Raw genomic sequence first — 17519 nt, forward strand, 5'->3', positions numbered from 1 at the left:
TTAAGCAACTGCCTTCGGCTCAGGTCATGATCCCGGAGTCCTGGGATCGAGTCCCACATCGGGCTCCCGGCTCATCGGGGAGCCTGCTTCTCCCTCTGACCCTCTCCCCCTCATGCTGTTTCTCTGTCTCTCTCTCTTTCTCTCAAATAAATAAATAAATAAATAAAATCTTTAAAAAAAAAATTATACTGAAGCACAATTTGGAAGCATTGTGACGCTAGCATTAATCACTAGTAAGTAGAAGCTTCCACGGAGAAATGGCATTTGTGGAAAATCATCGGAGAGAAGAAAATTCAGGTCCAGCCAACGTAGTCTACTTGTCGTGACCCTGAAAGCCAGAGCTACAAATGATGACAAACCTGGCTGAGAGCAGCACCTGTTACCTACAGGACAGGCTATCTAGGAACCTGGGTGACAAGGACGGATGACTCCCTCCTTCAGGAAGGGTTTGCTGAGTGTCTGCTGAATGCCAGTCACTGAGCAGGGCAGGGGAGGGGTATAGAAGAGTCAGGTAGCTCCTCTCCAGCATCTTTCCAGAGATCTCTAGTCAGCCATGAGATGGTGCAGTTTGCCACATTCTCACAGATAAATTATGCTATGTTTGAAGAGGGCAGCCATGATAAAGGACACGGTAACCTCACTGAGCACTAACTGTGGGGCCATGTGCCAAGTGTCATCGATATACAGGTTTGATCATAAAGTCAAACTCTCGAGGTCGCATATATTTCAGGACTGAGCAGACTGTAAACATCAACCATATGAGAGAATTACTGAGTATGGTTCCAGCGCAACAGACAAGGTGACATTTGACTACTCTCGCCTACTCTTTCTACACTGAAACGGACAAGGGAGGAAACTGTCCATTCCTAATGTGATGTAAACTATTCTTTGGCAAGTAGGTGGAGACCCCAAGTACTGTGAACAGGGTCTCCGAGGAAGTTGTTCTGCTTGCAAATTCACATAATAACCAGGAACCTGGGGCGCCTGGGTGGCTCAGTCATTGGGTGTCTGCCTTCGGCTCAGGTCATGATCCCAGGGGTCCTGGGATCGAGCCCTGCATCAGGCTCCCTGCTCAGCGGGAAGCCTGCTTCTCCCTCTCCCACTCCCCCTACTTGTGTTACCTCTCTTGCTGTGTCTCTCTGTCAAATAAATATTTAAAAAAAAAAAAAACAGGAACCAAAAGAGATTTCTGTTTTCTAAACTCTCTGAAGTCTGCATCTCAAGAGTTGGTTTTATTTTGAAGCAATCAACACATACACACAAGCACATACACTATGCTGATCTAGGGATAAGCAAAGGGAGGAAACAAATATTGAACAGAATTGCAGTGGTATTTTATTTCATTGGGGGCTGAAGTTTGAGAACAGGGTGGGGGGATGGTCTAAGGTCAGTCCTTAAGGAAAGACTGGGGCTCTTGGGAACTTAAAAGCCAGACAGGAAAATTAACTATTTTGTTTTCTCTGCTGTTGAGTACATATGGCCTGTTAGTCAGTGAAGACCGAAGACTAGATTAAATGGTATAATCCAAAGTAATTCCAAGAAAGTCCCCTTATACCATGAATTATGACATTGCCACCATCACTTGTTAAAATAATAGAAGAAAAAACCCCAAATAATCAAAATAGAAAGCAAAAAAAAAAAAAAACCCTTTAAAAAAAAAAACAAAAACTCTTAAGATGACAAATAATCCTAAATCAGGTTTTATCTATCATGACTGTCAACTTTGCTAGGCTGAACTACATTCCCTGAATTTACTTCCTAGTATGTTTCTAGTCAGAGTGGGCTCCAGGATGTTTCTCTTGCTACAGCTAATTTGGAGCATATATACACCTTCTACTGATACAACCAAACACTAATTTAGGTGCTGCTGTTGAAGGGATATTACTAATGTAATTAAAGTCCCTAATCAGTTGACTTTAAGTCAATGTAAAGGGAGACTCCCCTGGGTGGCCTGACTTAATCAGGTGGATGCTGACTTAATCAGGTGACAGCCACCTCCTAGTTCAGGGACTCCAGGCTTGAGCTCCTGTCCATGGAGCTCCAGCTTGCTTATGATCTTGCCTTCCTGACTGCTCTGTGGACTCGCTTAGCCAGCCCCCACCAGTGGGTAAGCCAATTCTCTGCAATCAACTCCTTAATATCCGTGCATATGCATCTCCTCCTGGTTCCACTGCTCTGACTAAACCTGGACTAATCTGTCTACTTCGATTCATTTAACAAATACTTCCTGGGGTCCTACGGTGGTCCAGCTCTAGGTGAGGAGACACAGTCATTGCTCCGGAAGCAATTTTCAACACTTCTCTAGTGAAGACTTGTGCAGTCTTTCTCTCTAGTTACTTTTTGCAGAGGCCTCATTGACAGAAGACTAGAAACACACAAGAAGATTATAAATACCCTAAACGCTTCAATTATTCACAGCCAGAAATCCATGTTTTAATTAAGGGAGTTTGAGCTTTTCCTTGTCCCCTAATGCACATCAAAGGCTAGTTCTCCTGACATGAATTGGATTCAATTTGTTCTGAAACTGACAATTCCTACAGCACCAGAACCGTATCTGTTAAAATGAATCTGTATAGGGGCGCCTGGATGGCTCTGTCGTTAAGCATCTGCCTTTGGCTCAGGTCATGATCCCAGGGTCCTGGGATCGAGCCCCGCATCGGGCTCCCTGCTCTGCGGGAAGCCTGCTTCTCCCTCTCCCACTCCCCCTGCTTGTGTTCCCTCTCTCGCTGTGTCTCTCTCTGTCAAATAAATAAATAAAATCTTTTAAAAAATAAAATAATAAAACAAATAAAATAAAATGAATCTGTATAGCTCCCAGCACAGTGTAGTATTCAGAGAGCACACTGATAGCAGATTAAAATAACAAATCTGGGTAATACTTCACAAATAAGGATGCTGAAAAACAGAAAGGTTAAATGACAGGAAATCGCAAGGGTCCTTTGGCATTGGTGGTTCAGTGGTAGAATTCTCGCCTGCCACAAGGGTCCTTTGTTACAGCTTTGGGGAGGGGCGGGGTTGCTTCATGCTGCTCTGTGCAGGGCTGCGGGTAGAGGTGTGGGGTCCCCAGGGGTACTGGCCTAGTACCCTCACATGTGTGTACCCCTATGGAGGGTGGTCCTCAAATCTACCTGGCTGTTCATGAGAGAGGTCTTGTCAAAGTCACCCAAGACTCCCCTATTGCCAGATTCAGTGGACATTGCTCAGTCCTGGTTTATCTACAGTATGGGACATGGTTAATCGCTCCCTCTTTCTTGCAATACTTCATTCAGATGGAGGGTGACACAGTCTCTGAAAGCTCATATACCAGGAAACAAATTGGAATGGTTGGTCACTCTACCTGTTTCTAGGTTCTCCTCCTACGATGCAGTGCTCCAGGATTCAGTCCTAAAATGTCTTTGCTTCTCAATCTGCATTCACTCCCAGATGAACTCATCTACTCCCATGGCTTTAAATACCTTTTTTTTTTTTTAAATTACAAATTTATATCTTTGCCCTGAAATCCAGGTTAACTTTTCCAACTACATCCAAACATCACCATCTGGTGGTCTAATAGGACTCTCAAACACAACAAATTCAAAACTAATTTTTAATTTTCCTGCTGATCTTTTCTTCCCATATCTCCCAAGTCTTGACATCTCGGGGAGTGGCAAATCCATTCTGCTGGTTGCCCAGAGCAAAACCTTCAGAGTTAATGTTGGTTTCTCTCTTTCTCTTATGCCTTACATACTGTCCATCAGAAAATCCCATCCACTTTACTTCTGAAATATATTCAGCATCCAACCTTTTCACCTTCTCTACTGGCATCACTCTCTATAACCCTATTCCAGAGTTATTGTGACAACTTCCTAACACCCTCCCCACCCCAGTCTACTCTCCACATAGCAACCACAGTGATCCTTATAAAAGGAACTCTATAAGTCATCTTTATAAAAAGTCAGATCATGCCTGGCCTCTGGCTCAATGCTTCCAGAGACTTCCCATCTTAATCAGAGTAAGAGCCTGAGTTCTTCTGAGGTCTCTGAGCCCTGCTTTCCCTATGATCTCATCTCCTCATGCCCACTCTGCTCAGCTCATACTCCACTTCCTTGCTGTCGCTGGAGCAGACCACATACTCTTGCCTTGGGGACTTTGCACTTGCTGTTCCTTCTGACTAGAATACTCTTCCTTCAGCTACCTCTCAAGTTCATGCAGAATTCTTCCCAAGTGTTTCCTTTCCAATAGACACCCAAATAGCTCCTCTTCTGTATCATCTCTCTATCCTCTTTCCCTTTTATTCTTCAAGGCACTTAAGCCCCTTGATATAGTCTGCATTCACTTACTTGTCTATCTCTCATTCTAGAACATAGGTTCCATGAGGCTAGACCCTTTGTTGTATTCACTAGCATATCCCCAGCTCGTAGAGCAGTACCTAGCACAGAGTTGAGACCCAATACATATTTCTGGAAGGAAGGAAGGAAGGAAGGAAGGAAGGAAGGAAGGAAGGAAGGAAGGAAGGGAGGGAGGGAGGGAGGGAGGGAGGGAGGGAGGAAGGAAGGGAGGGAGGGATATTTAAGACAATCCTCTCCACTCTCTACAATATTTAAGTAAACAGAGCTGAGAACATAAGGTTCTTCTCCTTCAATGATTTCAAAGTACTTCATGGCTTAGATTCAACAATGCTCCCCTGCTTCTCCCAACGTCAATCTTCCACTGTTATTACTGAGTAGAAGATGCTGACAGGCCATCATGAGCATCAACCTATTTTTGCCAAGATACTTTGATGTCCCTGCTTTTCAATGACAGAAATAAAACTCCTGCTCGGCATGCAGGCTGCCACTCTGTCATTTTATGTTCCATTGTGAATCTGCCACGAAAACTATATTGAGGTCTTCATTTCCATCATGGCCCCTCAAGGGAAATCAATGAAACCTAAGGACAGCCCAACTCCTTGACAGATGAAGCACAAAAGAACAATAGCATCAGAAAAATGTAAAAGAACCATATTTATCAAGTGATCTAACATTTTGGTCATCCTTGGTAGTAAAAGCAAAAGGTTGCTTTATTGCACAGAAGCTTAAACACATTACACATAAACACAATACAAAAATGAATGCCTTCTAAGGTATGAGACTTTTTTTCTTTTACATAAATGTTATACACAAACATCTCATGTAACCCTGGTGTTTAGGATGTGGCTTTTTCAAACATCCTTTTCTCCCGCAAGAACTGTTACATTCCAGCTGATTCATTCCATTTCACTTCAAATCTTTTCTATTCTCATTTTTAAAAATAGAATTTTTCCCTCTATGAAAATGTAGGTTAAGGTTATTAACCAAGTATAGTGTCTCAAATCCTCCTTTCTACTTTAGGACAGAGATCCCAACCTTTTCCTGTAGTTCACTCTCCTTTCGACTTTGAATGATCAGAAAATAGTTTTAGTATTTTAATGAAGATGTCAACTATAAAGTCATTTGCCTGTGTAGATGGTTGGCATGAGAGGATGTCTGGTCGACCTGCCCACAAGGCTGTGGCAATGGAGGATGCCAAGGCCAATGTGCAATGCTACACACAGGTGAGTCTACACACAGGGTCATGGTCTCTGGCACTGGTCACAAACAACTCTGGTAAGAGTGTCAAGGAGACCCAGGGCAGGTCTATCATCATATCACCAGGTCTAAAAAGCCAACTTGAAACAGCCGATCCTCTTCACAGTCCACAATGCAAGAGTTTAAAATATTTTATCTACTTTGAAAACACACATACATCCCAGCTGACATTTACAATTAGAGTTAAAAAACAAAGATCCATAAAACCACACACACACCCACACACCCTTTCTCTCATGTGATTGATCTGATTTACAACAGAAGCCACTACATTTATATAAGGATATATCCATAGGGTTAGCAATGGTCCTTGCCCACCACATTTTCTGAAATCCAGAGCAACTCGGACCACAAAAGAAACTACCTTTCTTTATGTTTTTTGCTCCTATTTGGAATACTTCTACCTATGTAGGTTCTTTAAACAACCCTCCATCTGGATCACATGCTAAAATCCCAGGGAACTTTAACATATCAAGATACCTAGGCTCCAGCCCTTAGAGATTCTGATTTCATTGTTCTCTGGTGGGCCTGGCCACAGATGTTTCTAAAGGTCCCGGATGATTCTAATGTGCAACCAGGGCTGAAAACTCTCCTTTAAGTCTTCTCCGCCTCCCTCAGCAAGCTTTTACCTCCTTTTGAACACCTAGCATGCTTAAAGACAGTATAGGTCCTCAGTATCATCTGTCTTCCCAAGTAGACCACAAGGCCTTTCAGAGCTGAAACCACCTCTGGCCACCTTTTAATCTCTCACCCTTTCTCCAATATACAGACAACAGACAGTGCCAAACACGTGGACAGAGCCATTCACCAGTATTTACACAACGTCTATGATACCATTCTATTAACCCTAATGGGAGGGGGAGCACTCTTAGGCCAACATGGCAAATAAAAAAAGCTGGAGGCTTCACAGAGATTAACTTGCCCCAGATTATATACCAAATCAGTGGCAGTAATGCTTCACCCGGGACCCATCTCACCAGTTTTTGCAGGAAAAAAAAAAAAAATACGTGCTTATTTTTAATGATTTATGTATAAAAGAAAATTTTATGATACAATTTTAGGATACAATGCACATTTCTGCAACACAAAAATCCTATTCATATTCACAAATTCATGAAAGGCAGGTATATTCAAGCAAAACGGGGTCCACTTAGGCTTGTGGCCAAGTTCTGGCCTCTTGCAAGACAACAAACTAATCATTGATTGGGTTTTATTTTCTTTAAGATTTTTATTTATTTATTTGGGGTGGGGCAGAGGCAGAGAATCTTCCAGCAGACTCTCGACTGAGCTCGGAGCCCAGTGTGGGGCTCAATCTCACGACCCTGAGATCATGACCTGAGCCGAAACTAAGAGTCTGATGCTCAACTGACTGAGCCACCCAGGCGCCCCACTGATTGGGTTTTAAATAACGTGGCACCATTAAATACTTCTAAAAATTAAATAGCCATTTGTATTAGCATGTGGGGTTGTTGAAATGGGTAGTTATATAAATAAAGGTAAGGGAAACAAAAGCCAAAATGCACTTGGTCTTATTTTCCAATTGTCTGAAACCAAACAATGAACAGTCTATAGCTTCGCCTTTAAGTTTTTTTTTAAAGCTACTTCAGCTTGAGAGTCTTTAGATGATAAGCTACTTCTCTGCCTTGCCAGGAATGCAGCTTGCTGAAATGTCCCATTATCTTTCTATGAAATAGATTTTTTTTTTTTAAGGTAAAGGGAAATCACCATTAAGTTGATGATGTCTGTTGGAGGAACCTTCATTCGGGAAGATGATTCAGGGGAAAGAACGGCCACTTCATTGTGACATGACAGCATGGCGGCAGGTAAACGTTAGGGTGATTTCCTCGGCAGGCTGTGCATTTTTTTTTTTTAAGGGGGAATTAAAATCAGGCCTCTTGGCTCCCTCATGCTTCCTGTTCCTTGTGCAGTTAACAAGAAGGATCAGGGGCAGCACCGAGTGCTGAAATTGGAGTCGAGATCTGGGAAGCGATATTCAGGAGCTAACCTGGAATACTAGGAGCCATATATTTTAAAGGCTATTCATTTGCAAATAGAATCAGGAATAAATTACGACAGGCAGGAACCCATGATCCTTGCATAGTTAAACGCTGTTGCTTATTTTTGCTATTTCTTTGATGTCCTCTGTTAGAAAATGGGTAGTTAAGCCACATGGTGATTTGACTACCTAGCTAATGAAGAAATTGATCAACATTCACTTTTGTCAAAACCTACCGATGAGGAGGCAAAACTACCAAAGGAACACCTGTAGATATTAAGCAAGTTTTTTTTTCTTTGTGACTTTAAATGAAAAACTTAAGGCTGCAGCATAAATGTCAAAGCTGGTGTGTAGAGAAGGGGTTAAAGCTTGTGAGCTACACTTCCTTAAAGCCTCTTAATTACCATGTCCACACTGTTTCTCAATTCAGCCACTGCAAAGAGCGGCAGTCTTAATTTACCAACAAGCAAGGCACCAAACCCTCCCTCCTTACCTTGTTTTAAATATAAACGTGTATCTGGTCACGTTTTAACTGAATTCTGCATACTTTGGAATACAATTTGAATTAGAAATTCAAGAAGAAAAATATTTTGGTTTTCAATGAAATATATACTAGCACCAAATTAAACAAACAAACAAAAACATAGTTAATATTTCTTACTCTAAAGATGGTCGAATCTATCTGAAAGCATGGACGTCATGCTTTGAGTGTGCTTTTATTATAACCTGCATTTTGAAACAGGAAAAGTACAAATAAAAAGGACAGTTAGCAAGCCACCGAAGTCATAAATAGATTTTTTTGAAGAAATGTCATTACCTCTTGCAGTAAAAGATGCTATACACTTTTTACTACTCCTATTTCACCAATGACACAACACACAAATTATCCTACTGAAATAACCACACACCACTCCAGCAAACATACCTTTAAAAGATACACAGTTACACGGCGTGCAAATTGTTACAGGAGGCAAGATGGCGGCTACAGGAAACCAAGTGGAAGGTTACAAAACTTTGAAGAGCAGAAGTGGTTTTGAAGTAATAAGTGAGAAACAAAAAAAATAACCTAACCTCCTCAAGATAACCACTAGAAGAAGCAAGAAAGTGCTGCTGTGCTGCGAGTGAGGAAGTGAGTACAGCGAGGACCGTAGCCTCACACAAAGGAAGTGAATACTCAACTTCTGGTTTTACAAATCATCTCATTTAAGTGAGGTTTAGCCCACCTAACATATGTCTGGCATTTACTCCTCAAATAATACAACACATAATGCACACTCAACAGTAGGTGTTAATATAAAAATACAAGCTACCTTCAACTTAAAAGGGGGAGTGTGCTTCAAAAATGAAGGTCGGGATGCCTGGGTGGCTCAGTGGATTAAGCATCTGCCTTCGGCTCAGGTCATGATCCCAGGGTTCTGGGATCGAGTCCCACATCGGGCTTCTTGCTCAGCAGGGAGTCTGCTCCTCCCTCTGCCTGCCGCTCCCCCTGCTTCTGCTCTCTATCTCTCTGTCTCTGATAGATAAATAAATAAATAAATAAATAAATAAATAAATAAATAAATAAATAAAAATCTTAAAAATTAAGGTCTGTTCTGTGATTCCAATTATACGAAGTTCCAGATAAGGCAAAATTGTGACAGAAGTGGATCAGTGATTGCCTTGGGCTGGGGGCTGGAAGAAGAGACCCACTGCAAAGGGGTCCTAGGGGTATCTTAGGGTAAAGAGACTGTTCTATATCTTGACTGAGTAGAGATTAAGTGACTAGAAATTGGCCAAATTCACCAAACTGTACACCTAAAATGAGTGAATTTCTTGTATGTAAATTATACTTCCAAGAAAACAATTTTTAAAAATTAAGGTTCCTAAATTGACTTTCCAGATTTGGGGATGTATTTTCCTAATAAAAGCCTGTTACAAATGGTAGTTTGGTTCCAGGCCACTTCCCCCTCCCCAAAATAGGAGTCATAATTTGGGGGAAATCAAGTAGCCCGTTTGCCCACTGAAGCCTGAGACTTCAGAACCATGGCCCCTGCAGGTCCACATTGCCCAGCTCATGCTGAAGGAAGGAGAGGGAAATTGTGTGATGTCAAAAAGCAGGCATGGAGTTAGGAACTGGTAGTAGGAGGTGTAAGGTGGCAGCAGAAGAGCTAAGGAAAAGCAGAAAGGAAAAGCACACACTGTGCATTTCTGCACTTGACCATTCTCTAAGCAAACCCATCTCATACTTACTAGTTGAAGAGAGGGGAAGCCAGAGGTACTTATGCTCTGTCGATGGTAATGGCCAAGGTTCGGTGGGAGAGTAAACTGTTTCCTTATTTCTGCTGAAGAATACCTTGGGTAAAATACAAACATCCAAATAAAGTGGTTATTTTAACAAATCATCACAATTCTAGATACAATCTTTGGTATCACGTTCTAAAACCCATGCCTTGGCTGGGTAATCAGCAGAACTAACATGCTCTCAGTGGCCTATGAATGGACATTGTAGCTTTTGTCTGATAGTCTATACCCTTGGAAAGTTCACAAAGGCCAGGACACCTACAACCAACCATGGCTGTTGCCCAATACTGGAAGGGTAGGAGCATGAAGGAGGGGAAGAGTCTGAGGCCCCAGGAAAGATCCACGGTGCTTGGATCCTTCTTCCCAGGCCATTCAGAGGCATTGTCTCTGCATGAGGACATCTGGTCTCTAACTAGAGGCCTTTCAACCCCATGCTGCCATTTTGATCCAGCCATTCTGATTTTAAGCAGTTGAACCCTTCTGGTAGGCTGCCTGCTATGACAGAACATTCTAGAAAACTATTATATGAACACGTCCACCTCCCTGCAGGCACCTTAGATGCTACCTAGGATTCCAAGGACTGTACGTTTTCCAAACTGCTCCCAGTAGAGTGATCTTTTGAGTCATCCATATCACAACACTGTTGTCCCCTCAGCCAACATCCTTGGTAGCTGGAAACCAGGCACATGGAAGTTGTTCTCCATTGTCTACTCACACCTACTGGCATGAGCTGTTGACCAGGGAAACCCTGGCTTACAAACAGACTGGCTTTGAGGCACTCATTTGTTAGTCATTTGTGTGGAGCTCAGAATACGCTTTCTCACGTCACATTTCTCATTCGATCTCATTTGTTGGCAGGTGGACTCTTAGGCTAGTTCACAAAAGTGTATATAAACCACAGTGAGACTATTATATAGTATAATTAGACACTAAGAGACATTTACTGAGGATCAAGTGAGACAGTATATTTGAAACATGCTGGGTGTCCAACAAAGGGCTATATAAACTTTTTAAATCATAATTTTAAAATATACTTGAATGCGACAAATAAAGCTTACATTTTCTCCATTATAATGTGTGCTAAAGCATAATTAGTAATTACCCTGCACTATAAGGTTTCTGACATGGTCTGCTTGGCTTTCAAATGTGGCAACGTGGTTCTTCTCAGAGGCAGAAAGCCTGTTCTGGTCCCATGTGTGACATCCATTCTCCCAATCCAAGAGCACCTCAATGTCCCTCCAGGATCCACACACTCATGTTGTACTCTGTCTAGGCAGAACTACAAAGCAAAGGGGTGGGCACATAACCCAACACAGGACAATGATCTCTCCTTCCCAGGATTCTGGATGATGGATGGATACAAGGATGGAGGAAAATGGCTGGAGCACCTTCATGGCAGGGGTGAACCCCTATGTGATGATGCAGTGAAGTGTGAGACCTCCCAGGAAGTGAAAGCAGCCCATACTCATTGTATTCCTGAATTTCCTAAGATATTGTCTTTATTTAATTTTTTTAAATATAAGAACATATACTAGGATAAGAAATATTCTATTATCCACTGGGGAATGCAAATCAAAACCACACGGGCTGCCACTTCACAATCACTAGGATGGCTATTTCAAAAAAAGAGGGGTGATAGCAGGTGTTGGTGAGGATATGGAGAAATGAGAGCATCACACGTTATTGGTGGGAATGTAAAACTGTGCAATTGGTTTGGAAAACAGTCTGGCAGTTCCTCAAAAAAGTTAAACATAGCGTCCCCATATATATCCCAGCAAATGCACCCAGGTGTACACCCAAGAGAAATGAGAACATACTTTCATACAAAAATTTAGATGAATGTTCACAGCAGCATTATTCATAATAGAAAAGTGGAAACAACCCAAATGTCTATCACCTGCTGCATGGATAAACAAAATAAAGTGTATCGTGCAATGGAATATTATTTAGCAACAAAAAAGGAAAGAAGTACTAGCATATACAACAACAGGGATGCACCTTGAAAACATCATGCCAAGTGAAAGCAGCTAAACCCAAAGACCACATATTTATTAGTCCTTATACGAAATTTCCAGAACAAGAGAGTCTATAGAGACAGAAAGTGGACGAGTGGTTGCCTAGGGCTGGGGCCTTGGAGGCAAATGGGGAGTGACTGCTAATGGGAATGGGGTTTCTTTTTGGGGTGAAGAAAAGGTTTTAAAATTGAGCGTGGTGATGGAAACACAACTCTGTGAATATATTAAGAATTAGCAAATTGCACATGTGAAATGGGTGAACTAGGCAGATTATTTCTCAATAAAGATGATATAGATACAGATATAGATATGGATGTGTGCAAGTGTCCTAAAAACACAAGAGTGAAGGCAAAAATTACCAAATTTAATGAAACAGCCAAGAATGGAGGAAAATCTGCAGAATTTGCTTCCAAGTACTCGATAGGCTGATTTTCATTACAAGTTGAACCATCACCAATTTTTAAAAACCAACAGATTAGACCACTGTCCATATCAAAAGGCCCATCTGCATGAACAACACTGTATCTTGCATTTGGCACCACAAAGGAACCCAAACCAACATGGTGATCGCTTATCTGCTTACTTAGGGAGATGACCGTAGACACAGAGGGACAAGACAACCAAGCAAAGGCCCTTTGCTGTGACCGGGGTGCCTTCTGACAGACATGTCTTACTGCTCCTAAGACTTCTGCCCCCATGTCCTCCTAGCAGGACCTCTCAAATAACATGATTTCGTCTCATGGTCCTTCTGTAGCTCTTCCTGCCATAGACCAGAGGGGTCTATCTGAAATGGGAATATCTAAAAAGGATCAGGAAAGGTATGGCATTATAAGAGAGTCAAAGAAAGGAAGCAGGGACAGATTCTTGCTTTCATTTTGAAGCAAAATCTGTCGTCCTATGCCAAAACCCCAATATTTTTTTCAGCATGAAATCAGAATGTTCCAGCTCTTCAGTCCTTCTTAAAGAGGGTCAGTGGGTGTTTCTGTTGCAATTCTCCACATCAGTTTCCCAATTCAGAGCCACACAACTGATCCTCTTCCCTGACAGTGGAGCCTGGGATCAATTCTATAGAATGCAATTAAACCTGTCCCTTTAAACTGTCAGATATGGAGATGAATTGTTGGTCCTTAAAATGAAAATAGTGAATCGTCCCACATGGAAAAGAACTTCTATCGTTTAAAGAACGTCCAAATTAAATCTCTCTGGAGAGGACCTAAGCACATATTAAACCAGCAAAAATAAGCCAGAATGACAAAATCACACGTTGGTCAAACTGTGGGAAAATTGGCATGCCCCACACCCCGGTGGAACCCCACAGGGTTGTATATTGGTTCAGTGCCTCTGGAAAGCAACACTGTAATACACAACAAGAACTCTAAAACTGTCATTACTTTTCAATGTGATCATTTCACTTTGGAGAATATACCCCATTTCATACAAACATATAATTTGAGCAGAAATGAATATAAGAACTCTGCATATGGTGGCAAATAACTGAAAATAACCAAAGCACCCAACACAAGGGAGAACACCGAGGAAATAATAGCAAATAGGTGAAATACGATTTTACCACTTAAAATAAAAATGTGAATCAGGTTCACCCATGGAAAAGTGCGTACCAAGTAAGTTACAAGTGAAAAGTAAAATGAGGAACTGAATAGAAACTAACAGTATATGTGTAAGGATCAGAAATCCTTTTGGTAATTATCTAAAGCTAGTTTAATCACTACCTCACTCAGCTCTTTCTGATGTAAAGTTGCTTAAGTTCATCACTTTGAAAAAAGGTATGTACATATCAAATAGCATGCGAGCACAGGTACACTCTTGGGAATTTTTTAAATTTTGTAGATTTCAGCTATAATGTTAGTGATACGGAACTTCATTCTCAGAAAAGCACCTAGCATCCCAGCATCAAAATCAAGCCTCTTCATCTCTACATTGACCCTAGCGAAGGGGAAAGCCTGCCTACACAGAGAAGAGAATTCAGCCCAGGCAAGGGGTCATCCAGGCTTGGTGTCCACGCAGGTAGTGATGGCGTGTGGGTTCTATTTCCTCTGTATTTGAGTCTCCGACCAAATTCAACATGTTTTCAGATAACTTTCATGACGCCAGATTTATATATATCATGATGATATTTCCTTGATGAGCTAAGACACTTTTCTAATAACTCAAAATGCTTTAAAATATTATTTTCTTTATTTCTACAAATTAAACTGGGAGGGAGCCTTGGGATTTGTTTAAAATATTGGTACCCCTACTCAGGAGTCAGAATGGTAGAGGGGGATGGGTAGCAAAGCTCTGTTTTTATTCGGACGGACAGATAATTGTGATACACACAGTTGGGACTAAGGGCCAGTAGAACTAATGATGGAGCAGAGCATGCCAAGTGTGAACTATGGACCATATGCTTCCAATTATCAGCTGCTTAATAAAATGTGGATTCCTAGACCCTATCCCCGTCCAGAAACAGCATCTCTTATGGCACGGCCTAGAAAACTGCATGTTTAGCCAACAACTCCAGGTGATTTTTATGTCAATAAAGATTCGCTAATAGTGCAAGACTATGAGAGAGTATTAGTTCCTTCACTCATTAAAAAAACATCGAGGGCACAAAAGTGCCAGGCTCTCTGCCAAGTGCTAGGGATTAAAGTCCAAGATGATACTGTTGCTGTTCCTGGAGGCTCAGCCCAGTGGGTGGGAGGGAGGAGGACAGATGGATAACTGAATAAATAATCATAACAGAACATGATGAGTATTATAATAAAAAATGTGACCATGCCTTGTGAGCAAAGAGGAGGGAGTTAGTAATTCAGCCTAGGAATGCTTAGAAGGCTTCTGGAATAAGAGGACTGTCGAACCCAGGTGCCTGGGTGGCTCAGTCGGTTAAGCATCCAACTCTTGATTTCAGTTCAGCTCATGATTTCAGGGTTGTGAGATCGAGCCCCATGTGAGATTGAGAGCCCCAAGACTCCCTTTCTCCCTCTCCCTCTGCACCCCCCCCCAAAAAGAGGACTTTCGAGCCATACTTGGAAAAAAAAAAAAAAAGTAGGAACAGACCTGATGGAAAAAAGCAGTTTGTTTTTACCATTTCACGACATCTAATACTTGAAGTAGGAGTATGAAGTAGTATTCAAGTATTTAAACTATCAGGCTGTCCTGTTTCTTTACAATAAATGTAGCCATTTGCCAGCTCTTTGAGTTCAAGTAGATTAGTTAACCAAGCTGATTCTTAGTTCCATTATGTATGAAATGAAGGGGCTGAGCTATCTCATCTCCTGGGCACCTTTCCAGCTCAAACTGGCAAAGATGCTCAAGAATCTCCAAGTGGAACAGTCAGCACCATGATCTACATCAGCAGCTGTGCTAGGAAAACTACAGAGCCCCGGAAGGCTTCTCACTGGCTTTCATCCCTAAAAGAAAATTCTTTCACTATATGCTGGATGGTCAGCAGCCAAAATGGTTGGAAGAATTTTAAAACGGATTCAAGAAAAAAAACAAGTCAATAAGTATTTCAAGGGGCTTAGGGTTTTCCCGAATGTGACACGTTTTAAACAATAGTGAACAGGGTGGAATAAAGAGAAGTAAACCTATAATTTACCCTTAGTAACTAACAACTGACTTAGTAACTAACAAAACACTCAACAAATACAAGCATAAAGTACGCAGCTACTAATAAACACTAATTATAGACATTTGTGGGTGGCACATTACATGTATGTAGCCACAGGCACATGGTGTAATTTAACCTTGCAAAATAACCATTGTTCAGGACCAGCAATGATTTGCACCAAGTAAGCAATGAAAGAATGCTATTCCCCAAACTTCCTGAATTATAAGGTTAGGGCAGTATAGTAAAACAACAACAAAGATTTTTAAATCTATTGTATGTAGAAAAAGTAGCTCTGAATGATGTAAATAAGCCAGGTTGGATCACAGTGCATGGCATGGATAAAGTCTGAAAACACACAGCTGGGCTCACGAGTGAGTAGTTCCTGGAGTTGACCACATCAAAACGATAGAAGGTGGGGCGCCTGGGTGGATCAGTTAGTTGGTTTGGCATCTGACTCTTGGTTTCAGCTCAGGTCATGGTCTCAGGGATCATGGGATTCAGCCCTGCATCGGGCTCCGTGCTCTGCTTGGCTTGGACTCTGCTTGTCCTTCTCCCTCTGCTCCTCCCCACCCCACCCCCAAGATAAATAAAATCTTTCAAAAAAAACGATCTAAGAATTTTTCTGAGATGCATCCCCAGATACTCTTAGTAAAGCGCACCTTTATATTTTTTTAATTTTTTTTGGTTTGTTTTTGTTTTTTTCAAGTAATCTCTATGCCCAACATGGGGCTGGAACTCACGACCCCAAGATCAAGAGTTGCATCCTCTGCTGGCCGAGCCACTGAGGGGGCCCTAAAGTGCACTTTTAAATTTAAAAGGCTACAAAATTAATAGCTGTAGCAAATTATATATATTACACATTATATAATATATATATAATATTGTACATTATACTATACATAATATAATATATAATATACATATAATATATATTATCTACATATATAATACATGTATATAACTCCATCCTTACATATACATACACGTTAATGGAGTCTGGAACAAATTCCTCAGAAGTTCATTAGCCTGGGGCTCCATAATAGATATTTCAGGTTTCAGATTTTCTCATATTTTCCATCTCTTCTCATAAACAAACATGCCATAAATGTACAACTTTTATAAAGATGATTCAACAAGTGGAAACATGATTACAAAGAGAAGTTTGCCGCTTATTAACAAGCTGTGGAACTTATGTTTCTTCCTCACAGGGGAGTCCCAAATTCCTTTCACTTGGAAAATTCCTCTGAATAGGAAGAATATTTATTCGATGACTGAAGTGTTTGAGGGTTCCCACAGGGAGCCTAGAGAAGAGTTAGCCAATGTCTTCAGGGTCTCGCTAAGGCATCACTGTCCCCCAGCCTGTGTATATCATCAGAAAAACATCATATAAGTGAGTTTTTCTCCTGACATAGTCCTACCTCCTACTGATGAGGCAGCATAATAACCTAAAAGAAAACCTATAAGTACTGAGTAATTTTTTTAAAGATTTTATTTATTTACTTGAGAGAGAGAGCACAAGCAGGGGGAGGGGCAGAGGGAGAGAAGCAGACTCCCCACCGAGCAGGGAGCCCAATGCAGGGCTCGAACCCAAGACCCTGAGGCAGACGCTTAACCGACTAAGCCACCCAGGCGCCCCATGTTTGTACCTATTTAAAGGGGGAAAAAAGATGTCTCCAAAAAAGTGTCCTGACACACAAAGAAACAGATCTAACATATGTAAACTGAAGTCCCAAAAGAGGAGGAGAGACAAAACAGGAGAAGTGAGATTTAAAGAAATATTGTTGACAGGAGCACCAAAGACAGATTCAAAGACACAGATACAACCTCCCATCACAATTAATTCAGAGAAAATCAAACCTAGTCACATCATAGTAAAACACAAAAATCAAGGAGAAATTTTAAATGTTCTTGAAAAAATCTGGGGAAAAGACACATTGCCTTCAAAGCGTCATAGTAGGACTGATCACTGACTTCTCAGTGGAAACAGTGAAATCCCAAAACCAATGCAATGACATCTTTAAAGCACTGGACGA

The 17519-nt window shown here is 41.3% G+C and overlaps 1 protein-coding gene across 1 annotated transcript in view; it reads right to left on the minus strand.

Annotated features, from left to right (window-relative positions):
• DOCK8 (dedicator of cytokinesis 8) overlaps window positions 1-9906 on the minus strand; it is a 173335-nt gene extending 163429 nt beyond the window's left edge. The window contains exon 1 of the mRNA XM_021694440.1: window positions 9811-9906. The gene's annotated coding sequence lies outside the window, so the exon portion shown is untranslated. The remainder of the gene's footprint in view (window positions 1-9810) is intronic.
• Between the last annotated feature and the right edge of the window lie 7613 nt (window positions 9907-17519).

Source organism: Neomonachus schauinslandi, chromosome 13 (genome assembly GCF_002201575.2).
Source record: "Neomonachus schauinslandi chromosome 13, ASM220157v2, whole genome shotgun sequence".
Taxonomy (NCBI): domain Eukaryota; kingdom Metazoa; phylum Chordata; class Mammalia; order Carnivora; family Phocidae; genus Neomonachus; species Neomonachus schauinslandi.